The sequence below is a fragment of the Ornithorhynchus anatinus genome, chromosome 4, assembly GCF_004115215.2.
Source record: "Ornithorhynchus anatinus isolate Pmale09 chromosome 4, mOrnAna1.pri.v4, whole genome shotgun sequence".
NCBI lineage: Eukaryota > Metazoa > Chordata > Mammalia > Monotremata > Ornithorhynchidae > Ornithorhynchus > Ornithorhynchus anatinus.
In genome coordinates, this window is record NC_041731.1 from 93,121,950 (window position 1) to 93,147,295 (window position 25,346).

The 25,346-nt window shown below is 46.6% G+C and overlaps 1 non-coding gene across 1 annotated transcript; it reads right to left on the reverse strand.

Annotated features, from left to right (window-relative positions):
• Positions 1-4,867: 4,867 nt before the first annotated feature.
• Positions 4,868-5,005, reverse strand: LOC114811802. The gene has a single exon (XR_003759498.1). It is a non-coding gene; the product is annotated as a small nucleolar RNA SNORA7 (small nucleolar RNA).
• Positions 5,006-25,346: the final 20,341 nt, after the last annotated feature.

Here is a 25,346-nt window from a genome sequence, read left to right on the forward strand (position 1 = left end):
AGGTTTGATTGCCAGCAGAGTGATTATTTGTTTTGGAAATGAATTCAGCAAGGAGAGGATATTTAAAGAGGGGAAATGATTAAAGGATCAGAGCAGAACTGCCATGACAGGTATTCTCAAAGTTTACCTAAATTAGGGAAGTAATGACAATGTTTGATTGTTTAATAAAATAATACCGGGAGGACAGGAGGGTTGATATGAAGCGGAACCAAGATTTTATAGGGTTAAGATAGAATAGGGGCAGTTCTACAGAAGGAATGAAAAATATTCACAAACCTGGGTGCAGAAACAAGATTTTGGAAGAAGTGCTTAGAATAGTGCTTGGCACATAATAAACGCTTAACTAATACCACAAAAAAAATATTGAAAAGAAGGAAGATGAGCAGGGATAACCCCGAACCATACTGAGGTTCAGGTGAAAATAAGGGTAAATAATAATAATAATGTTGATATTTGTAAAGCGCTTACTATGTGCAGAGCACTGTTCTAAGCACTGGGGTAGATATAGGGTCATCAGGTTGTCCCAGGTGAGGCTCACGGTTAATGCCCATTTTACAGATGAGGTAACTGAGGCATAGAGAAGTTAAGGGACTTGCCCCAAATCACACAGCTGACAAGTGGCAGAGCCAGGATTCGAACCCCTGATCTCTGACTGCCAAGCCCAGGCTCTTTCCACTGAGCCACGCTGTAAATGTGGTAACAATATGGCCTAGTGAAAAGAGGAAGAACTTGGGAATCAAAGGACCTGGGTTCTAATCCCAGTCCACCACTTGTCTTTCTCTGTGACCCTGGGCAAGTCACTTCACTTCTCTGGGCCTCAGTTCTCTCATCTGTAAAATGGGGATTAAAACTGTGAGCAGCACTTGGGATAACCTGATTACCTTGTATTCCACCCCACCCCCAGCACTTAGAACAGTGCTTTGCACAGTAAGCGCTTAACAAATACCACCGTTAAACGGATGTGCTTGTATCTACTGCAGCACTTAGTACAGTGCTTGACACATACTAAGCACTTAATTGATACCATAAATGAAAGGTAGGGGGATGACAATATCAAGGGAAAAGAACACAAGAAGGGTCAAGTTACTTAAGGTCAAAGAGAATTTCAAGACAGCCTGAAAAAATCATTGAAGCTATCTGAAGAATGTGTGCATGTTAGAATATAAAATCAATAAGCTTTATTTTTATTTTAAATTACAAGATGGAAATTTTTCAGCCCACAGGAAATCAGTGAGAACCAGCATCTGAGAACACAACATAAAACAAGCACACTCGTAAATAGTTTATTACTACAAATAAATATGTTATTTGTTGTTCCATAAAACATGCAGGGACTTATTTTCTCCTCAGTGATGACACCCAATAATGAGAGTTGGAACACTTTATTATTTTCTCCTTCGGAGCCTGTTAAATTAATTAATATGCTCACCACCAAATCAAGTATTTCCTGATAGAGTAGATGATCACAAACCCTCAATCCCTGGGACCAGGTAAAACGTAAATTCTGGGGTTTTGTACATATGAGTTACAAGGGCCACAACCTATGTGTTTCGAATGTACCATAAATTTGGTGGGTTTATGTAATGTAGATTCTAAATGTTATCGGAGGGAAATAGATATATGTGTGTGTGTGTGCGTGTGCATTCATTCATTCAATAATATTTCTTGAGCGCTTACTATGTGCAGAGCACTGTCCTAAGTGCTTGGAATGTACAAATCGGCAACAGATAGAGACAGTCCCTGCCCTTTGACAGGCTTATAGTCTTCACTTGGGGAGACGGACAGACAAGAACAATAGCAATAATAAATAGGATCAAGGGGATGAACATCTCATTAAAACAATAGCAAATAAATAGAATCAAGGTGATGTACATCTCATTAACAAAATAAATAGGGTAATGAATATATATATATATATATATATACTGTACTATGTCAAGGCACAGACTGATAACACTTGCTAAGGGTGCAAAGTACATGATTCCTCTTTTGTACTGGATTGAAGATTTTGGGTAGTTGTGGATTTAGATCAGTGAATTTTTCTTCTTTTGTGGCATATTCTTTATATAGGACACATATGTAATCATATCTTTGACAGTTTGAAGTAGAAACATGTGCATATGAAAAAAACATTTCCTTATATCCTAACAACTAAGCAAAAAGTTTCAATGTCTTATTTTTTTCAGAGACTAGAGAGAAGCAGTGTGGGCTAGAAGAGGACTAGAGCTTTGCAGGCTACGTAGCAGGCACTGTTCTAAGAGCTGGGGTAGATGCAATACGAGCTGATGAGGTTGGACCCAGTCTCTGTCCCACATGGGGCTCACAGTCTTAATTCTCATTTTACAAGATAGGTAACTGAGCCCCAGAAAAGTGAAGTGACTTGTCCAAGGTCACACAGCAGACAACTGGTGGAGTTGAGATTAAAAACTAGTTCCAGGCCCCTGCTCTATCTACTAGGCCACCCTGCTTCTCGTAAGCTTCAAGGCTTCAAGGCTGTCTATCACCTTGCCCCTTCCTACCTCTCCTCCCTTTTCTCTTTCTACTCTCCACCCCGCACGCTCCGCTCCTCTGCCGCCCACCTCCTCACCGTCCCCCGTTCTTGCCTCTCCCGCCATCGACCCCCGGGGCCACGTCCTCCCGCGGTCCCAGAACGCCCTCCCTCCTCACCTCCGCCAAACTCATTCTCTTCCCCTCTTCAAAACCCTACTTAAAGCTCACCTCCTCCAAGAGGCCTTCCCACACTGAGCTCCCCTTTTCCCTCTGCTCTCTCTACCCCCCCTTCACCTCTCCACAGCTAAACCCTCTTCTCCCCACTTTTCCCTCTGCTCCTCCCCCCCTCCCTTCCCCTCCCCTAGGCACTGTACTCGTCCGCTCAACTGTACATATCTTCATCACCCTATTTATTTTGTTAATGAGAAGTACATCGCCTTGATTCTATTTATTTGCCATTGTTTTAATGAGATGTTCTTCCCCTCGATTCTATTTATCGCCATTGTTCTTGTCTGTCCGTCTCCCCCGATTAGACCGTAAGCCCATCAAAGGGCAGGGACTGTCTCTATCTGTTACCGATTTGCACATTCCAAGCGCTTAGTACAGTGCTCTGCACATAGTAAGCGCTCAATAAATATGAATGAATGAATGAATGGATGGATGGATGGATGGATGAATGAATGAATGAATGAATGAATGAATGAATGAATGAATGAATGAATGAATGAATGAAAGCTTCGTTTACAGAGTCCATGGGTGGCCTGAGGTCTGGGCCTTTCCTTGCCTCCCTCCTGCCATCATGGGAAAGGAGGAGTGGGTAGGGATTTGAGGAGGCAGTGTGGCCTAGTAGAAAGAGCACAGGCCAGGGAGTCAAAGGACCTGGATTCTAATCCCAGCTCTGCCCCTTGTCTGCTGTTTGACCTTGGGCAAGTGACTTCACCTCTCTGTGCCTGAGTTTCCTCAACTGTAAAGTGTGATTTCAATACCTGTTCTCCCTCTTATGTAAAGAAGTAGTGTGGCTTAGTGGCTAGAACACAGGCCTGGGAGTCAGAAGGTTCACACACGTGTGCTGTGTGAAGTTGGGCAAGTCACTTCACTTCTCTGGGCTTCAGTTACCTCATCGGTAAAAGTGGGGATTGAGACCGTGAGCACCACATGGGACAGGGACCGTGTCCAACCTGATTAACTTGTATCCACTCCAGGGCTTAGAACAATGCTTGGCACATAGTAAGCTCTTAAAAGTACCATAATTACTATTATTATTAGACAACTGTGAACCCCATGCGGGCAGTGGCTGTGTCCAACCTGATTATGTTATATTTAGGGAAGCAGCATGGCCTAGAGGCAAGAGCACGGCCTCGGGAGTCAGAGGACGTGGGTTCTAATCCTGGCTCTGCCACTTATCTGCTGTGTGACTTTGGGCAAGTCACTTCACTTCTCTGGGGCTCAAGTTACCTCATCCGTAAAATGAAGATTCAGACTGTGAGCCCCATGTGGGACAGGGACCGTGTCCAACCTGATTACCTTGTATCTTCCCCATTGCTTAGAACAGTGCTTGGCACATAGTATGTGCTTGACAAATACTACTTAACTTCTCTGAGCCCCCGTTTCCTCATTTGTGAAATGGGGATACAAAACCTGCCCTACCATCCTCTTAAATTGTGGGAGTGGGGCTGGTCTAATGTGATTATTAAGAGAAGTAGCGTGGCTCAACGGAAAGAGCCCGGGCTTGGGAGTCAGAGGTCATGGGTTCGAATCCAAGCTGTGCCACTTGTCATCTGTGTGAATGTGGGCAAGTCACTTCACTTCTCGGTGCCTCAGTTCCCTCATCTGTAAAATGGGGATTAAGACTGTGAGCCTCAGGTGGGACAACCTGATGACCCTGTATCTACCCCAGTGCTTAGAACAGTGCTCGGCACATAGTAAGTGCTTAACAAATGCCAACATTATTATTATCATTATTACTACTGTAGATCCACTCCAGCACCTAGCATAGCGTGTGTATTGGCACAAGTGAAGCATCATATTATGATTGAAATACCGGTTTGTGTTTGACAGTTTCACAGGAAATGGTTTTGTCAGTCAGTCAATCATAGTTTTATTGAGCACTTACCGTGTACAGAGCACTGTACAAAGCACTTAGGAAAGTTGTTATTGTCTTATGCTGTCAAGTCAGGTCTGACCCACTGCGTAGCCATGGACACATCTCTCCCAGAACGCCCCATCTCCATCTGCAATCATTGTGGTAATGGATCCAGTGAGTTTTCTTGGTCAAAATCCGGAAGCGGTTTACCATCGCCTCCTTCCTCGCAGTAAACTCGAGTCTCCTCCCTCGACTCTCTCCCGTGCCGCCGCTGCCCAGCACGGATGAGTTTTGACTTGTAGCCGATGGTCTTCCAGTCGCTAGCCACTGGCCAAGCTAGGAGTGGAATGGACGGGCCTCTGTTGGACTCTCCCTCCCGTAGTCGATACTGGTAGAGGACAGGAAACTCTCCAGATGCGACCCTGAGAGGTGACTTAGGAAAATATAATATATCAGTAAACAGATCACATTCCCTGCCCTCAGGAAGCTAACAGTCTAGAGGGAGAGACAGACATTAATTAATTAATTCAGTCATTCATTCAACCGTATTTATTGAGCGCTTACTGTGTGCAGTAAGCGCCTGGAAAGTACAATCCAGCAACAGATAGAGACAATCCCTGCCCATAACGGGCTTACAGTCTAGAAGGGGGGAAATATAAAATATGTAATATAAATAAATAAATGACAGATATGGACATAAGTCTGTAGTGCTAGGAGGGGCGATGAATTAAGGGAGCAAGTGAAGGGAGTTGAAGAAAAGGAAATGAAGGCTTAGTCAGGGAAGGCTTATTGGAGGTTTTGCCTGAAAATGATGAGTTGCCACAAGGGCAAGGGATGATTAACAATATTTTACTGTTGCTATTCCTGAAATGTTTAATTTTACCCTTTTTTCTTATGTCCCAGGTTATATTATCTTTGTTGTGCTCGATCAATCAATCAATTAATGGTATTTATTGAATGCTAACTATATGCAGATCACTTGGGAGAGTACAAGAGAATTATCAGACCCGTTCCCTGCCCATAATGAGCTTACAGTCTAGAAGGGGAGACAGATATTAATATAAATATATAAGAAATCTATAATATGTAATTTAAAGATACATACCTAAGGTCTGTGGAGCTGGAGTGGGTGAATATCAGCGGTGTAAAGGTCACAGATCCAAGTGCATAGATAACACAGAAGGGAGAGGGAGCCTGGAAAAGAGAGTTTCATCGAGGAAATCATCTTGGAGGAGATGTGACCTTAATAATGTTTTGGAGTTGAAGAGAATGGTAGTCTGAAGGAGGAGGGAGTTCTAGGTTATGGGGAGGATGGGAGGGAAGGGGTCGGTCTTGAGATAGATGAGATCAGGGCCCAGTTAGTTGACACTAGAGGAGTGGAGTGTGGGGCTGATTCGTAGTAGGAGATGAGTGAGGTGAGGTAGGATGGAGAGAGCTGATTGACTGCCATAAAGCTGATGGCAGGGCTTTCTTTTTGATGCCAAGGTGCACAGGCAGCCATTGGAGGTCAATGAGGAGTAGGGAAGACATGGACTGAGTGGTTTTGTCGAAAAGTGATCGGCGCAGCAAAGTGAAATATGGACTGGAGTGGGGAGAGACAGGAGGCCGGGAGGTCAGCCAGGAGGCAGATGCAGAAATCAAGGAGGGTTAGAAATGCTTGGATCAATGCCGGAGCAGTTTGGATGGAGAGGAAAGGGCGGATTTTATTAATTCATCCATTCAATTGTATTTGTTGAGTGCTTACTGTGTGCAGGGCACTGTACTAAGCACTGTACTAAGCGCTTGGAATTCAGCAACAGATAATTCAGCAATTTTAACAATGCACCTCCCCCCGCATTTCTATTCTAAACCATTTGTCGGTTATGTCTTACTTGCACGTTGGAAGTGACATGATGGATGTAATGAAAGTGATGCATAAATGTTAGTTTTAATAATAATAAAATAAATAATTAGGGTATTTGTTAAGGGCTTACTATGTGCCAAGCACTGTTCCAAGCGCTGGGGTAGATACAAGATCATCAGGTTGTCCCACACGGGGCTCACAGTCTTCATCCCCATTTTGCAGATGAAATAACCGAGGCACAGAGAAGTTGAGTGGCTTGCCCAAGGTCACACAGCAGATAAGTGGCAGAGGAAGGATTAGAACTCACGTCCTCTGACTCCCTGGCCCAGGCTCTTAGCACTAAGCCACACTGCTTCTCTTCTAATATAGAATAGATGCTCATGCAGAACATACAAACCGAAAACTTTTCATCAGGCAAAGGCAAATCTTGATTTCATTAGAAGAATGCAGATATATTACGGCATTCCAACTTATAACGGAGACGCTTTCCAGCAAACCGCGCTAAAAGCGAAGGTATTTACCAATAAAAAAAACACGTTTTGCAGAGTTTTTTTAATCACTGAGACTGTTTACGGTATTTTGGAGATAAACCAGCCGAACAATTATAAAGATGAGATAACTTTCCTTCCTCCTGTAGTACTTTGTTTAGATGATATTTAGAAATACTTTGTTTTCGTGCTAGCCTAGAAATCCGCTTTCAGTTTTATTCTGGCTCCTTTTCAAGGAGTTTCCGACTTGAAGGAGGGCATGGCTTCACTCTTTCCCTTATTTCAGTAACCCGGTTTGCTGACTGTTACCTCTGAGAAAAGTAAATAAATTGGAGTTGATATTGATCAGTTCACAGTGGATGATGCAAGTGGAGTGGGTGGAGAAGGTAAAGAGTGGTTACTAGTTCAAAGGCTTCAATTTACCCAGCCCTTATTGATTCAGGGAAGCAGATAGCCTTAAGGTAAGCAGCCCTTAAGTAGAAAATTACCCTCTGAGGCAATAACTTCAAGTCTTAGCCTTTCATGAAGTGCCTCTTTATAGTAGAAGACTAAGAAATTAAATCTCTCTCTCCCTCCTCTCAAGTTCTTTTCATTAAACATTTCTTTGCCTTCGGTATGCAAGGCAGCAGCATGGCCTAGTGGTTAGAGCAGAGCCCTAGGAATCAGAAGGTCCTGGGTTCTAATCCCAGATCTGCCACTTGCCCGCTGTGTGACCTTGGGCAAATCTCTCTGCTTCTCTGGGCCTCGGTTACCTCATCGGTACAAGGGCGGGTTAAGAGTGTGAGCCCCATGTGGGACAGGGTCTGTACCCAACCTGATTATATTGTATCAACCCCAGCGCTTAGAACAGTGCTTGACACATAGTAAGCATTTAACAAGTATCATCATCTTTGGTCTGATTTCTGAAATTCTGGAGTTTGGGTAAAGATACTGTGAGCCCATCATTGGGCAAGGATTTGATCTACCTGTTGCCAAATTGTACATTCCAAGCGCTTAGTACAATGCTCTGCACAGAGTAAGCACTCAGTAAATACTATTGAATGAATTAATTACAGCCCGCTAGACCGGAAGCTCACTGTGGGCAGGGAATGTGTTCTTTTGTTGTTATATTGTGCTCTCCCAAGCACTTAGTACAGTGCTCTGCATACAGGAAGCGCTAAATAAATGTGATTGATTACATACCACTGTGTTCTAACCTGATTAGCTTGTATCTACCCTAGTGCTTAGTACAGTGCTTTGCCCAAAGTAAGAGCTCAATAAATACGATTGAATGAATGAACAAATTGTGGCATTTGTTAAGCACTTACTGTGTGCCAGAAACTCTACTAAGCACTAGGGTAGATACAAGCTAATCAGGTTGGACGGAGTCCCTGTCCCACATAAGACTCACCGTCTTAATCCCCATTTTACAAATGAGGTAACTGAGGCCCAGAGAAGTAAAGTGACTTGTAAAAGGTCACACGGCCTTGTTAAAATCCACCATGTTTTCATTGTTGTTTTGGATTCTATTCTTGGTGCTCTAAGGGCTTGACCTCCCCCGTTTAGAAGATGAGCCCTTTGTGGGACAGGGACCAGAGCAAGGACGTCTAGGCTGTAACTTCATAGTGGGCAGGGAATGAGACTGTTATATCGTTATATGTTACTCTCCTAAGTACCTAGCATAACGTTCTGCACACAGGAGAGCTTTAAGGGTCATAACCGCAATAAATTCAGTGCTTTTTGTTTGTTTCTTTTTTAATAGCATTAGTTAAGCGCCTACTACGTGCCAGGCCCTGTACTAAGCCCTGGGGTAGATGCAAGCCGATCGGGTTGGACACAGTCCCTGTCCCACCCGGGACTCCCGATCTTAATCCCCATTTTACAGATGAGGTGACTGAGGTCCAGAGAAGTGAAGTGACTTGTCCGAGGTCAGACAGACGACAAGTGGCAGAACCGGGATTAGAACCCAGGTCCTTCCGACTCCCAGGCCCGGGCTCTAGCCACTAAGCCACGTTGCTTCTCCGTGTTACCTCAGAAACCCGGTTTGCTCCAGGCCTACTTCTAGAGTACATCCCGGGGGCCCAACCAGAACCTAATCCCCTTTACTGGCGACACTTCAGTCCGCATTCTGCACTCCTTCCAAACTCACTAAACTATACCTTTCTTTGAACTCCAACCCACCTGGCGGCTCACTGGTCTGGAGCTCCCTTGCCCTTCCAATCTGCCAGCTCACACCCCGCCCCGTCTTCAAAATCCTCCTAAAAATCCCACTTCTGCCAAGAAGTCTTCCTCAGTTGATTCCCAATACCCCAGTGGAAAAGAGCCCGGGCTTGGGAGTCAGAGGTCATGGGTTCTAATTCCGGCTGCACCGCTTGCCAGCTGTGTGACTTGGGGCAAATCACTTCACTTCTCTGTGCCTCAGTTCCCTCATCTGTAAAATGGGGATTAAAACTCTGAGCCCCACGTGGGACAACCTGATCACCTTGTATCCCCCCAGCGCTTAGAACAGTGCTTTGCACATAGTAAGCACTTAACAAATTCCAACATTATTATTATCCTTAGTATTACAGGATAATACAGGATAAGTATTTGAGAAAGCAGAGCTGAAGGACAGTGCAATCTAATGGGCAAGACAGATATAGAAAATTATTTATAAAAAGTGAGAGTAGGAAGAAAAAAGATAAAGAAGGTATTAACTTTAGTACATAAGGAAAAAAGATAAAGAAGGTATTAACTTTACTACGTAAGGAAAAAATATGAGGATAATTCAATCAATTATGTCAGTCAATCAATGGAGTTTATTAAACGTTCCGTTGCCTATCTTACCTTTCCTGATTTCCTACTGCAACCCAGCTCGCACGCTTCGCTCCACTCACGCCAACCTACTCACCGTACCGCCATCTCCTCTATCTCGCCGTCAACCTCTCGCCCACGTCCTGCCTCTGGCCTGGAACGCCCTCCCTCTTCACATCCGACGGAAGATCCCACTCCCCACCTTCAAAGCCTTATCGAAGGCACCTCTTGAAGGCACGTCGGAGCAGCAGAGTGGCTTAGTGGAAACAGCCCGGGCTTGGGAGTCAGAGGTCGTGGGTTCTAATCCCAGCTGCGCCACTTATCAGCTGCGTGACTTGGAGCCACTTATCGCTTCTCTGTGCCTCAGTTACCTCATCTGGAAAATGGGGATTAATTTCATTCATTCATTCATTTAATAGTATTTATTGAGCGCTTACTATGTGCAGAGCACTGTACTAAGCGCTTGGAATGAACAAGTCGGCAACAGATAGAGACGGTCCCTGCCGTTTGACGGGCTTACGGTCTAATCGGGGGAGATTAAGACTGTGAGCCCCACGTGGAACAACCTGATTATCTTGTATCTACCCCAGTGGTTAGAATAGGGCTTGACACATAGTAAGCGTTTAACACATAGCATCATTATTATTAATTATAATTATTATTATTACATCTCCTCCAAGAGGCCTTCCCAGACGAGGCCCTCATTTCCTCTTCTCCCTTCTGCATTGCCCTAACTCTTAGATTTCCTCCCTCTATTCCCCCCTCACTCAGCCTCACATCCCTTAGGGAAGCGGCATGGCTCAGTGGAAAGAGCCCGGACTTGGAAGTCAGAGGTCATGGGTTCGAATTCCGCCTCGGCCACTGGTCAGCTGTGTGACTGTGGGCAAGTCACTTCACTTCTCTGGGCCTCAGTTACCTCATCTGTAAAATGGAGATGAAGACTGTGAGCCTCACATGGGACAACCTGATTATCCTGTATCTACCCCAGCGCTTAGGACACATAGTAAGCACTTAACAGATACCGACATTATTATTATTATGCACATATCCGTAATATTTTTCTTTATATTAATGTCTGTCTCTCTCTCTAGACTGTAAGCTTATTATGGGGAGGGAATGTATCTACAGGCTCTGTTATACTGTACTCTTCCTAGTAAAGTGTACTTGCAGAGTAAGTGCTCGGTAAATAAAAATGATTCATTGATTCATTCATTTGATCCTCTAGACTGTAAGATACCCGAAGGCTACGATCATATCTATTTACTGTATTGTGCTCTCCCAAACAGTACAATGCTCTGCACACAGTAAGCGTGACTGACATTATTGATTGAATTATCCTCATATTTTTTTCCTTACATATTAACTTTACTACCTTCTCTATCCTTTTTCTTCCTACTCTCACTGTTTATAAATAATTTTCAATATCTGTCTTCCCCGTTAGATTACATTGTCCTTCGGCTGTGCTTTCTCAAACACTGAACTCAATCAGCTTGCCCGCTCCTGCCTTATCTCAGTGCTCTCCTACTGCATACAGCCCAGCCCGCACACTTCGCTCCTCTCATGCCAACCTACACGCGGTGCCTCGATCTCGTCTATCTCTCGGCTGACCTCTTGCCCACACCCTGTCTCTGGCCTGGAACTCCCCTCCCTCTTAATAATAATAATGTTGGTATTTGTTAAGCGCTTCCTATGTGCAGAGCACTGTTCTAAGCGCTGGGGGAGATACAGGATAATCAGGTTGTCCCACGTGAGGCTCACAGTTAATCCCCATTTACAGATGAGGTTACTGAGGCACAGAGAAGTGAAGTGACTTGCCTAAGGTCACACAGCTGACAAGTGGCAGAGCCGGGAGTCGAACCCATGACCTCTGACTCCCAAGCCCAGGCTCTTTCCACTGAGCCACGCTGCTCTTCACATCTGACAATTACTCTCCCCATCTTCAAAGCCTTATTGAAGGCCCATCTCCTCCAAGAGGCCTTCCCTGAGTAAGCCCTCCTTTCCTCTTCTCCCACTCCCCTCTGCGTCTCCCTGACTTGCTCCCTTTATTCATCCCTCTTCCCAGCCCCACAGCACTTATGTACATAGCTGTCATTTATTTATTTATATTCATGTCTGTCTCCCCAGCTCTAGACTGTAAGTTCATTGTGGGCAGGGAATGTCTGTTTATTGTTGTATTGTAGTCTCCTCCCAAATGCATGCAGTGAGCGCTCAATAAATGCGGCTGAATGAACGCATGAATGTAAAGTCCAAGTCTTCCTTTGAATCGGTGGCATTTATTGAGCGCTTACTGTGTGCAGATGCTTGGGAGAGTACAGTCCAACAGAGTTGCTAAACACGATAGCTTCCCACAGTGAGTTGACAGGCTAGGAACTATGAGAAAATAGCGAATATGTAAAAAATATCAGTCACTTTTAGCAATGGTCTTCCCTTTCTCCAACTAGTTGCTTATCCTTACATCATCATTCATTCATTCATTCAATAGTATTTATTGAGCGCTTACTATGCGCAGAGCACTGTACTAAGCGCTTGGAATGTACAAATCGGTAACAGAGACAGTCCCTGCCCTTGATGGGCTCACAGTCTAATCGGGGGAGACAGACAGACGAGAACAATGGCAATAAATAGAGTCGAGGGGATGAACATCTCATTAATAGAATAAATAGGGTAATAAAAATATATACAAATGAGTGGACAAGCACAGTGCTGAGGGGAGGGGAAGGGAGAGGGGGAGGAGCAGAGGGAAACGGGGAGGGGGGAAGGGGGCTCAGCTGAGGGGAGGCGAAAGGGGGGACAGAGAGGCAGCAGAGGGAAAAGGGGAAGCTCAGTCTGGGAAGGCCTCTTGGAGGAGGTGAGCTCTCAGTAGGGCTTTGAAGAGGGGAAGAGAGTTAGTTTGGCGGAAGTGAGGAGGGAGGGCGTTCCAGGACAGCAGGAGGACGTGGGCCAGGGGTTGACGGCGGGTTAGGCGAGAACGGGGGATGGGGAGGAGGTGGGTGGCAGAGGAGCGGAGCGAGCGGGGTGGGCAGTGGAAAGAGAGAAGGGAGGAGAGGTAGGAAGGGGCAAGGCGATGGACAGCCTTGAAGCCTAGAGTGAGAAGGTTTTGTTTCGTGCGGAGGTCGATAGGCGACCACTGGAGGTGTTTAAGAAGGGGAGTGACAGGCCCAGAACGTTTCTGCAGGAAGATGAGCCGGGCAGCGGAGTGAAGAATAGGCTGGAGCGGGGAGAGACAGAAGGAAGGGAGATCAGAGAGAAGGCTGACACAGTAATCCAGCCGGGATATTACGTGAGCCCGTAACAGTAAGGTAGCCGTTTGGGTGGAGAGGAAAGGGCGGATCGTGGTGAGACCGGCAGCATTTGGTGAAAGATCGGATGTGTGGGGTGAACGAGAGAGCCGAGTCAGAGATGACACCGAAGTTGCGGACCTGAGAGACGGGAAGGATGGTCGTACCATCCACTGTGATAGGGAAGACAGGGAGGGGACAGGGCTTGGGAGGGAAGATGAGGAGCTCAGTTTTGGTCATGTTGAGTTTTAGGTGGCGGGCAGACATCCAGGTGGAGACGTCCCGGAGGCGGGAGAAGATGCGAGCCTGAAGGGAGGGGGAGAGGACAGGGGCGGAGATGTAGATCTGTGTGTCATCTGCAGAGAGATAATAGTTGAAGCCATGAGAGCGGATGAGTTCACCGAGGGAGTGAGTGTAGATGGAGAACAGAAGAGGGCCGAGACCTGACCCTTGAGGAACCCCAACAGTTAGAGGATGGGAGGGAGAGGAGGAGCCCGCGAAGGAGACCGAGAATGACCGGCCAGAGACATGAGAGGAGAACCGGGAGAGGACGGAGTCCGTGAAGCCAAGGTGAGATAAGGTGTGGAGGAGAAGGGGAGGGTCGACAGTGTCAAAGGCAGCTGAGAGGTCGAGGAGGATTAGGATAGAGTAGGAGCCATTGGATTTGGCAAGAAGGAGGTCACGGGTGATCTTAGAGAGAGCAGTCTCGGTAGAGTGGAGGGGACGGAAGCCAGATCGGAGGGGGTCCGGGAGAGAATGGGAGTTAAGGAATTCTAGGCAGCGAGTGTAGATGACTCGTTCTACGAGCTTGGAAAGTCCCAGCTGATCTGGATGATTTCTCCAAAGGAGTGGCTGTAACTGGAGAATAGATAGGGACCCAGACTCGTGATTTTTGGTTTTCTTGGATGGCACTTGTTAAGTGCTTACTATGTGCCCAACACCTTATTAAGTGCCGGGGTAGTTACAATTTAATCAGGTTAGACACAGTCTTTTCCCACATGGGACTTTAAATCTAAATTGGAGGGAGAACAGGTATTAAACCGCCATTTTACGGTTGAGGAAACTGGGGCACAGAGAACTGAAGTGACTTGACATAAGTCTCACAGCAGGAGCATGGCAGAGCCGGGATTAGAACCCAAGTCCTCTAACTCCCAGGCCTGTGCTGTTTCCACTAGGCCGTGCTGGTCCCTATCTCACCTCAGGCTCAAAGTCTAATTCTCATTTTATAGATGAGGAGATTGAAACATAGAGAAACTAAGTGACTGGCCCAAGGTCACGTGGCAGGCAAGTGACCTCCTTTTTCAACTCCCATGTTCAGTATGCCACTAAATCCCACCATCTTCCTCCACAAACCTTATCCAGATCTGCTCCTCCCTCTCTTTCCAAGCGGCCACAACCCTGTTCCCGGTTGTCATCATCACCTGACTCAGTTTTCTCAGCTGTACGATGGGGATGAAATAGCTCTTCTCCCCGTAAGACTGCGAGCCCCATGTGAGACAGGGAGTGTGCCCGAGTTGATCGGTTTGTATCGACCCCAGCGTTTGACACATATTATTGTGTTCTCCCAAACACTTACTACAGTGCTCTTCATAAAATAGGAGCTTAATACATACCATTCATTCAATAGTATTTATTAAGCGCTTACTATGTGCAGAGCACTGTACTAAGCACTTGGAATACACGATTCAACCGATTGAATTATTGAAACTATAGCTTCCAATGGCAGAGCTGGGCAATAGCACATCGCCACCAGTGCCTTGGCCACTGGGACTCCAGAGTGGCCTAGTGGCTAGAGCCTGGGCCCGGGAGTCTCCTGGTTCTGCTCCCCGTTCCCATACTAGTCAGTTTTCCCTTCTGCCTCTGTGCTCCCCATCTGGGTGCTCACAGTGCAGGTGCGGGTACAAAAAAAGTCAAGGTTGGCAGAGAAATCTAGGTTGGCAGAGCCTTCAAGATATGGGGCTAAAACAGCCAATCCACCAGTGGCATTTACTGAATGCTTAGTGTGTAATATATATAATAATAAGAAGAAGAATGTTGGCATTTGTTAAGTGCTTACTATGCTTAGCACTGTTCTAATCAGAACTGTTCTAAGTGCTGGGGTAGATAAAATTAGGGTGTCCCACATGAGGCTCACAGTCTTAATCCCCATTTTACAGATGAGGTAACTGAGGCACTGAGAAGTGAAGTGACTTGCCCAAAGTCGCCCAGCTGACAGGTGGCGGAGCCAGGAATAGAACCCATGACTTCTGACTCCTAAGCCTGTGCTCTTTCCACTGAGCCACGCTGCTTCTCGAAGATCACTGTACTAGGGAAGCAGCATGGCCTAGTGGATAGAGCACGGGCCTGGGAGGACTTGGGCTCTAATCCTGACTCTGCCACTTGTCTGCTTTGTGACCTTGGGCAAGTCACTTCACTTCTCTGTGCCTCAGCTACCTCATCTGTAAAATGGGGATTAATAATAATAATAATGATAATAATTTTGGTATTTGTTGAGCCCTTACTATGTGCAAGCACTGTTCTGAGCACTGGGTAGATTCAGGGTAATCCGGTTGTCCCACGTGGGGCTCACAATCTTAATCCTTATTTTACAGATGAAATAATTGAGGCACAGAGAAGTGAAGTGACTTGCCCAAGGTCACAAAGCAGACAAGTGGCAGAGTCAGGATTAGAACCCAAGTCCTCCCAGGCCCGTGCTCTATCCACTGAGTCACGCTGCTTCTCTAAGACCGTGAGCCCCACGTGGGACAACCTGATCACCTTGTATCTACCCCGTGCTTAGAACAGTGCTTGGCACATGATAAGCACTTTACCATAATTATTAATATTATTATTAGAGGGGGAGAAAGACATCAAAAAGAATTACCAAAAGCGCTCATTTGCGAGCGGCCCCAGGTTATATTTTTGAGTTTGTGGATGAGTACGCTATGTGGCATGGGATAATAATTCTGTTATTGAAACTTGTAAGGATCGTATCTCCCAACCTTATTTTAGCGCAGACTCCCAAGCACTCGGTACGGTGTTCAGCACACAGAAAGCGCTCAATAAATACCCCTGATCGATCCATCGTTTGCACAGCACCTTCCAAAGAACTCGAGTTCTTGCAAAGACCGTAAAAAGCCACAGACCAAATGCACATACTTTATTTTTATAAACGTCCAAGTGTCGGGTGGAAGTGAATATGGTTTCCAGAAATATTTCTCCCTGGCTCCAATACTCGTTCTCCCGTCCCGCCAGCAATCCATTCCTTTTCTGGTCAGCCCTCCGTTCGTTCCATTCATTCATCCAACGGTATTTTTAGAGGGTCCACTTTGGGTAGGACACTTAGCAAATAACGGAGTGAAGTCAGTAAAGTCAGTGTAGTAAACTTTGGCCCCTGTCCTTCAGATAAAACCCCCCGATCAACAGGTCAGGTCAATAGGTCGTCCCTAGCTTTCTCCTTTACCTCTTCCCTCTCGGGCCAGTGAACGGATATTCTGGTGGCCCCCTGATCAATTCCTCGGATCAGAGGACCAACTGCCTCTGCTACCGACCTGGGTATTGTAGAGGAAGGCACAGAAAGGTGACATTTCTCAGAGAGGGTGCAGGAGAATATTTAGAAAAAAATGTTTTTTAGATGATGGATGATTTCAGCGCCCTTGTTGGATGGCCAAAAAAGTGGGGAAGCATCTTTGCCCCTCAGAAAGAGCGTTGGCCTAAGAGAACTGAGTTCAGATTCCGGTTCTGCCACTGTGTGATCTTAGACAAGTAACTTACCTTCTTTGTGCCTCAGTTTCCTCAACTGAAAAATAGAGATTCAGTACCTGTTCTCTCTCCTACTTAGACTGTGAGCCCTAATGTGGGACAGGGACTCTGTCCATACTGATTAACTTGAATCCACCCCAAAGCTTGACATTTAGCAACACTTAACAAATACCATTAAAAAAAAAAAATTAGAGGATTGGGCAAGTCAGAGAGAGAATGCAGACAGGTGGTTTCTGCTTCAGACCAGAGGCATCTTCCTTTCCAAGAGGAAGCTTAGATCTAAATATATACATAGAATATATGTATTTTTTCCAGTTACTAATTGAGAAACAGGATGGCCTAGTTGAAATAGCAACGGCCTGTGAGTCAGAGGACCTGAGATCTAATTCCAGCTCCGCCATTTGTCTACTGCGGGACTTTGGGCAAGTCATTTTACTTCCCTGTGCCTCGGTTACCTCATTTGTAAAATGGGTATTAAGACTGTGAGCCCCATGTGGGGCATGGACTGTGTACAATCTAACTTGTACCCACCCCAGTGCTTAGTACAGTGCCTGAAACATAGAAAGTGCTTAACAAATACCAGAAAAAAAACCCCAGGTACTCTATCGATCAATCAGTCACGGTATTTAATGAGCACATACTATGTGCAGAGCACTTGGGAGAGGGTAGTACGAGAGAGTTAGGAGGCACCTTCCCTGCCCATAACGAGCTTCGGTCTACTCTCAGGCCCGTGCTCTTTCCACTAGGCCACACTGCTCCTTGAAAGACACAACGAGTGTCTGGTCACAGTCCACATGTAGACTGGCATTCAAGATGGCACACCCAGAATGGGATTCCCAGACAGAACCAATAAAGGGAGGGTGGCACCCGTCTAGTGGCCGTAATTCACGTCAACTCTCTGATGAACACGCAGAAGGTTTGCTCGGATTTCACAAGTAATGGCGTCCCTCTTCAGCGTTCAATCCTGGGCAGGCTGCTATTTGGCCACTTCAAAAAATGACTCGGACGAGGGAGTAAAGACAGCCTAAGGGTGTCACGCCGGGGTTGGAGGTTGCTTGCGCTTCAGATGGTAAAATGATCTATACGGGTTTCACCGGTTCCTCTGTCCACCCTCTCAGGGGAGGAAGGGAAAGGCCAGAGGTGGTTTGGCAGGCAGAAATCTGGAGGTAAGAAGTGTTATAATAATAATAATAGTAATAGTGTTGGTATTTGTTAAGCGCTTACTACGTGCAGAGCACCGTTCTAAGCGCTGGGGGAGATACAGGGTCATCAGGTCGTCCCACGTGAGGCTCACAGGCTTTATCCCCATTTTGCAGATGAGGTAACTGAGGCACAGAGAAGTGAAGTGACTTGCCCAGTCACACAGCTGCCAAGTGGCAGAGCCGGGATTTGAATCCATGACCTCTAACTCCCCCTTCACCTCTCCGCAGCTAAACCCTCTTCTCCCCGCTTTCCCTCTGCTCCTCCCCCGTCCCGTCCCACCCCCTCAGCACTGTACTCGTCCGCTCAACTGTAGATATCTTCATCACCCTATTTATTTTGTTAATGAGATGTACATCGCCTTGATTCTATTTATTTGCTATTGTTTTAATGAGATGTTCTTCCCCCGATTCTATTTATCGCCATCGTTCTCGTCTGTCTGTCTCCCCCGATTAGACCGTGAGCCCGTCAAAGGGCAGGGACTGTCTCTATCTGTTGCCGACTTGTCCATTCCAAGTGCTTGGTACAGTGCTCTGCACATAGTAAGCGCTCAATAAATACTATTGAATGAATATTGAATGAATGAACTCCCAAGCCCGGGCTCTTTCCACGGAACCACGCGGCTTCCCCAAGTGTTATGGTTCTAGGAGCCAACCAGAGGCGCACGAAAATGTTGGGGAGCCAGCTGAGGGGGGTGGAAAGGTAAGGGAGACGGGGAGAAAACTGGAGTGTATTAGGCAGGGAGAGCGTGCTGGGTCCCAGCAGCAGTAATAATAACACTGATATCTATGGTATATGTTAAGCGCCAGGCACTGTACTAAGCGCTGAGGTAGAGAGAAGCAGCGTGGCTCAGTGGAAAGAGCCCGGGCTTGGGAATCAGAGGTCATGGCTTCGAAACCCGGCTCTGCCCCTTGTCAGCTGGGTGACTGTGGGCAAGTCACTTCACTTCTCTGGGCCTCAGTTTCCTCATCTGTAAAATGGGGATTAACTGTGAGCCTCACGTGGGACAACCTGATTACCCTGTATCCACCCCATCGCTTAGACCAGTGCTCTGCACGTAGTGAGCGCTTAACAAATACCAACATTGATCAGGTTGGATACCACCCCTATCATCCATTCAGTCGAATTTATTGAGCGCTTACTGTGTTATCCTCCGTGGGGCTCACCATCTTAAACCCCATTTTACAGATGAGGCAACGGAGGTACCAAGAAGTTAAGTGACTCGCCCAAGGTCACACCAGCAGACAAGTGGCGGAGCGGGTTTAGAACCCAGGTCCTTCTGATTCCCAGGGACGTGCTCTGTCCCTTCGGCCACGCTGCTTCTCTAGAAGTAGTAGTCATTCATTCATTCAATAGTATTTACTGAGCGCTTACTATGTTCAGAGCACTGTACTCAGCGCTTGGAAGTAATCATCATCTACCATGGTATTTATTGAGTGCTTACTGTGTGCAGAGCACTGTACTAAGTCCTTGGAAGAGTGCAATACGATAGAATTAGCAAACACCTTCGGCCCATAACGAGTTTACAGTCTAGAGGGGGAGTAAGACAAACATTCCCTGTCATTCATTCATTCAATAGTATTTATTGAGCGCTTACTATGTGCAGAGCACTGTACTAAGCACTTGGAATGTACAATTCGGCAACAGATAGAGACAATCCCTGCCCAGTGACGGGCTCACAGTCTAATCAAATAATAATGTTGGTATTTGTTAAGCGCTTACTACGTACAGAGCACTGTTCTAAGCGCTGGGGTAGATACAGAGTCATCAGGTTGTCCCACATGGGGCTCACGGTCTAAGTCCCCATTTTACAGATGAGGTACCTGAGGCACAGAGAAGTTATGTGACTTGCCCACAGTCACACAGCTGACAAGTGGCAGAGCTGGGATTCGAACCCTTGACCTCTGACTCCAAAGCCCTGGAGTTTACCATTTCACAAGGGAGAGAGACAAAAAAAATTATTTACAAAAAATGGGAGCAGGCAGAACACCGTTTGAAGTTTATAGCTCATCTGGAGTATTCAGGAGAAGGTCACAGAAGTACATAAAAATAGGAATTTGGAAGAGGAAGGAAATAGGTAGTATTTATAATAATGTTGGTATTTGTTAAGTGCTTACTATGTGCAGAGCACTGTTCTAAGCACTAGGGTATTAATAGTAATAATAATGTTGGTATTTGTTAAGCGCTTACTACGTGCAGAGCACTGTTCTAAGCACTGGGATAGATACAGGGTCATCAGGTTGTCCCACGTGAGGCTCACAGTCTTCATCCCTATTTTACAGATGAGGTAACTGAGGCCCAGAGAAGTGAAGTGACTTGCCCACGGTCACACAGCTGACAAGCGGCAGAGCCGGGATTCGAACCGATGACCTCTGACTCCCAAGCCCGGGCTCTTTTAATAATGTTGGTATTTGTCAAGCGCTTACTATGTGCAGAGCACTGTTCTAAGCGCTGGGGTAGACACAGGGGAATCAGGTTGTCCCACGTTTTAATACCAACATTATTATAAATACTACCTATTTCCTTCCTCTTCCAAATTCCTATTTTTATGTACTTCTGTGACCTTCTCCTGAATACTCCAGATGAGCTATAAACTTCAAACGGTGTTCTGCCTGCTCCCATTTTTTGTAAATAATTTTTTTGTCTCTCTCCCTTGTGAAATGGTAAACTCCAGGGCTTTGGAGTCAGAGGTCAAGTCTTAATCCCCATTTTACAGATGAGGTAACTGTGGCCCAGAGAAGTGAAGCGACTCGCCCACAGTCACACAGCTGACAAGTGGCCGAGCTGGGAGTCGAACCCATGACCTCTGACTCCGAAGCCCAGGCTCTTTTCACTGAGCCCCGCTATGCTGCTGAGCCTGGAGGATAAGTAGTGACCTTACCCTTGACCATTTTCTTTTACGTATTTATAAGATTATCGTAAGAAAGACGCTGATAGAACCATTTTCCGCGTGCATTTGGGATGAGTAAATGTGAGGGATAGAAGTGCGCCTTAGGAGAATAGGCATGAGCCTGGAGTCCCAGGGCCAGACTGTAAGCTCGTTGTGGGCCGGGAATGCGTCTACCACCTCTGTTCTATTGGACTCTCCCAAGCACTTAGTAATTATGGCATTTGTTAAGCGCTTACTATGTGCCGAGCACTGTTCTAAGCGCTGGGGTAGACACGGGGGAATCGGGTTGTCCCACGTGAGGCTCCCAGTCTTAATCCCCGTTTTACAGAGGAGGTAACTGAGGCGCAGAGAAGTTAAGTGACTTGCCCAAAGTCACCCAGCTGACGTGGCGGAGCCGGGATTAGAACCCACAGCCTCCGCCTCCCAAGCCCGGGCTCTTTCCACTGAGCCACGCTGCTTCTCTAAGTACAGTGCTCGGCCCGCGGTAAGCACTCGATAAATACAATTCGTTGATTGGCTCTGATCCCGACTCTGCCATTTGTCTGTAGTACGTCCTCGGGCAAGTCACTTGAATTTTCTGGGCCTCAGTTTCCTCATCTCAGTATGGGGAGTTATCTGTTCTTCCTCCGACTGTAAACTGTTAACCCTAAGTGGGTCATAATAATGATATTTACGGTATTCTCCGTGCCTCAGCTCCCTCATCTGTAAAATGGGGATTAAGACTGGGAGCCTCACATGGGACAACCTGATGACCCTGCATCTACCCCAGCGCTTAGAACGGTACTCAGCACACAGTAAGCGCTTAACAAATACCAACATTATTATTATTATTATTATTCGTTAAGCGTTTACTATGTGCTGAGCACCGTTCTAAGTGCTGGGGCAGATACAGGATAATCAGGTTGGACCCAATCCCTGTCCCACATGAGGCTCACAGTCTTAGTCCCCATTTTCCAGATGAGGTTACCGAGGCCCGGATAGAAGGAGCGTGGCTCAGTGGAAAGAGCACGGGCTTTGGAGTCAGAGGTCATGGGTTCGAATCCCGCCTCGGCCACTTGTCAGCTGTGTGACTTTGGGCAAGTCACTTCACTTCTCGGTGCCTCAGTTACATCATCTGTAAAATGGGGATTAAGACTGTGAGCCTCACGTGGGACAACCCGATTCCCCTGTGTCTACCCCAGCGCTTAGAACAGTGCTCGGCACATAGTAAGCGCTTAACAAATACCAACATTATTATTATTATTATTATTATTAAGTGAAGTGACTTGCCCAAGGTCACAAAGTCGACAAGTAGCAGAGCTGGAAAAAGAACCCGTGACCTTCCGATTCCCAGGCCTGTGCTCTATCCTCTACGCCGTGCTGCTTCGTGGTGTTTGCTTTGCTCACTGTTTTTTGTTTTTTGTATTTGTATTGATTTGATTTGATTGTATTGATTGATTGGATTGATTTGTATTGTATTGTGAATTTGTATTTGCGCACAAATACAATTGAATTAAATTGAGTTGAGAAAGCCATTGGGCAAGTGAGAGAGGAGGGAGGCGTCAGGCCTGACGGGGGGAGAGGCCGGCCTGGGCTCCCAGCAGGGCGACGGGGCAACCGCTCCAGGAGCAGCGGGGAAGTGTGGACAGGGATCAGAGACTGAGGAAGGGCTAAGGCAGCTGCCGATGGCCCAGCCCGTGACGGCGTGGCTCAGTGGAAAGAGCCTGGGCTTCGGAATCAGAGGTCACGGGTTCGACTCCCGGCTCTGCCACTCGTCAGCTGTGTGACTGTGGGCGAGTCACTTCACTTCTCTGTGCCTCCGTTCCCTCATCTGTAAAATGGGGATGAAGACTGTGAGCCTCACGTGGGACAACCTGATGACCCTGTATTCATTCATTCATTCAATAGTATTCATTGAGCGCTTACTATGTGCAGAGCACTGTACTAAGCGCTTGGGATGAACAAGTCGGCAACAGATAGAGACGGTCCCTGCCGTTTGACGGGCTTACGGTCTAATCGGGAGAGACGGACAGACGAGGACGATGGCGATAAATAGAGTCGAGGGGAAGAACGTCTCGTAAAAACGATGGCGACTAAATAGAATCGAGGCGATGTACATTTCATTAACAAAATAAATAGGGTAATGAAAATATATACAGTTGAGCGGATGAGTACAGTGCTGAGGGGATGGGAAGGGAGAGGGGGAGGAGCAGAGGGAATCTACCCCAGCGCTTAGAACAGTGCTCTTCACATAGTAAGCGTTTAACAAATACCAACATTATTATTATTATTACACTGCACGCTCCGGCTAACACGTGGCAGCCGGGCTGAGCAGCCTAGAAATACTTATTTTACTTTCACTCTTGGTAAATGTGTGGCCCGTTCGAACGGTGGCCGAAAGATCTGTGTTGCAATAAGCTTCTGAGAGGGATTGCAGACTCTCCCTTTGCGGTCGTAAGACAACCACTAGAAGCAGCGTGGCTCAGTGGAAAGAGCCCGGGCGTGGGAGTCAGAGGTCATGGGTTCTAATCCTGCTCCACCACTTGTCAGCTGGGTGATTTTGGATTAGTCACTTCACTTCTCTGGATCTCAGTTACCTCATCTGTAAAATAGGGATCAAGACTGTGATCCCCATGTGGGGCATCCTGATCACCTTGTATCCCCCAGTGCTTAGAACATTGCTTTGCACATAGTAAGCGCTTAACAAATATCATTATCATTATTATTATTAACCACCTGTCTGACTCCGCACGCAGTAAGTGCTCAGTAGATATCATTGATTGTTGGAAATGGGATGGATTTAGTCCATCCTGAAAACAGGATGGCTGGACAGCAACGTAAGGGGTTTCTGAGATCAGCTCTCAGTTGTGCGGTTATTTATTTAGGAGGATGCTAACGTCGGTGAAGCGTCCCAGGCACGTGCCCAGAGAAGTCTCATTTTGGTCTAATTGATGCCAACTTTCCGCTAAAATCCACCCTCTCCATCCAAACTGCTACTGCGTTAATATAATCATTTATCCTTTCCCCTCCAATTACTGTATCAGTCTCCTTGCTGACCTCTCTGCTTCCTGGCTCTCCCCGTTCCAGTCCGTATTTCACTCTGCTTCATTTTTCTACCAAAACGTTCAGGCCGTGTTTCCCCCACTCCTCAAGAACCTCCAGGGGTTGTCCTTCCCCCTCTGCATCAGACAGCTACTCCTCACCCTTGGCTTTCAATCACTCAATCACCTTGCCCCCTCGATCATCTTGTCTGTCTTCTCGCTGCATCTCCATCTCGTTGATCTTGCCGCTGACCTTTTGCCCGGGTCCCGCCTCTGGCCTGGAACGCCCTCCTTATTCACATCGGGCAGGCGATGACTCCCCTGTCCCCCACTTCATCGTTCAATAGTATTTATTCAGCGCTTACTATGTGCAGAGCACTGTACTAAGCGCTTGGAATGGACAAATCGGCAACAGATAGAGACAGTCCCCGCCCACTGACGAGTCTAATCGGGGGAGACGGACAGACAAAAACAACAGCAATAAAAAGAATCAAGGGGATGGACATCTCGTTAAAACAATAGCAATAAATAGAATCGAGGTGATGTACATCTCATTAACAAAATAAATAGGGTAAAACCTTATCGAAGGCCCATCTCCTCCAAGAGGCCCTCCCTGACTAACTCCTCCTTTCCTCTTCTCCCACTCCCTTCTGCATCACCCTGACTTGCTCCTTTTATTCATGCCCCACCTCAGCCCCACAGCACTTGATTCATTCAATAGTATTTATTGAGCGCTTACTATGTGCAGAGCACTGTACTAAGCGCTTGGAATGGACAAATCGGTAACAGATAGAGACCGTCCCTGCCCTTTGATGGTCTTACAGTCTAATGAGGGGAGACAGACAGGCAAAAACAATAGCAATATGTTTATTTATATTAACGTCCATCTTCCCCTCTAGAGGGTGAGCTCCTTGTGGGCAGGGAATGTGTCTGTTAATTGTTCTTCTGTACTCTCCCAAGTGCTTAGCATAGTGCTCTGCAAGTGCTCCATAAATACAACTGACTGTCTGCCTTATTAGTGGGGATCTCTTAGACTCCACCAAAATAGCAGTGGAAAGGTGGTGACTTCCTAGAAATCAAGAAAAAAAATAATAATAATTGCATCAGAAGCAGATGAGGAAAGTAGTATAAATCAAAGTCAGCGGGGGTAGAGAGCTGGATTTACAGGCTCTCAGGTTGAGGATCCATTCCCTTCTGTAGGCCTTGGTGACCACAAGTGCCAGCCCTTTACTTGATCTGGGCTTCGGGATAATAATAATAATAATAATAATAATAATAATGTTGGTATTTGTTAAGCGCTTACTCTGTGCCGAGCATCGTTCTAAGCGCAGGGGTAGATACAGGGTCATCAGGTTGTCCCCCGTGGGGCTCACAGTCTTCACCCCCATTTGACAGATGAGGGTACTGAGGCCTAGGGAGGTGAAGTGACTTGCTCCAGGTCACACAGCTGATAAGTGGCAGAGGCAGGATTCGAACCCACGACCTCTGACTCCCAAGCCCGGGCTCTTTCCACTGAGCCCCGCTGCTTCTATCGATTGTAC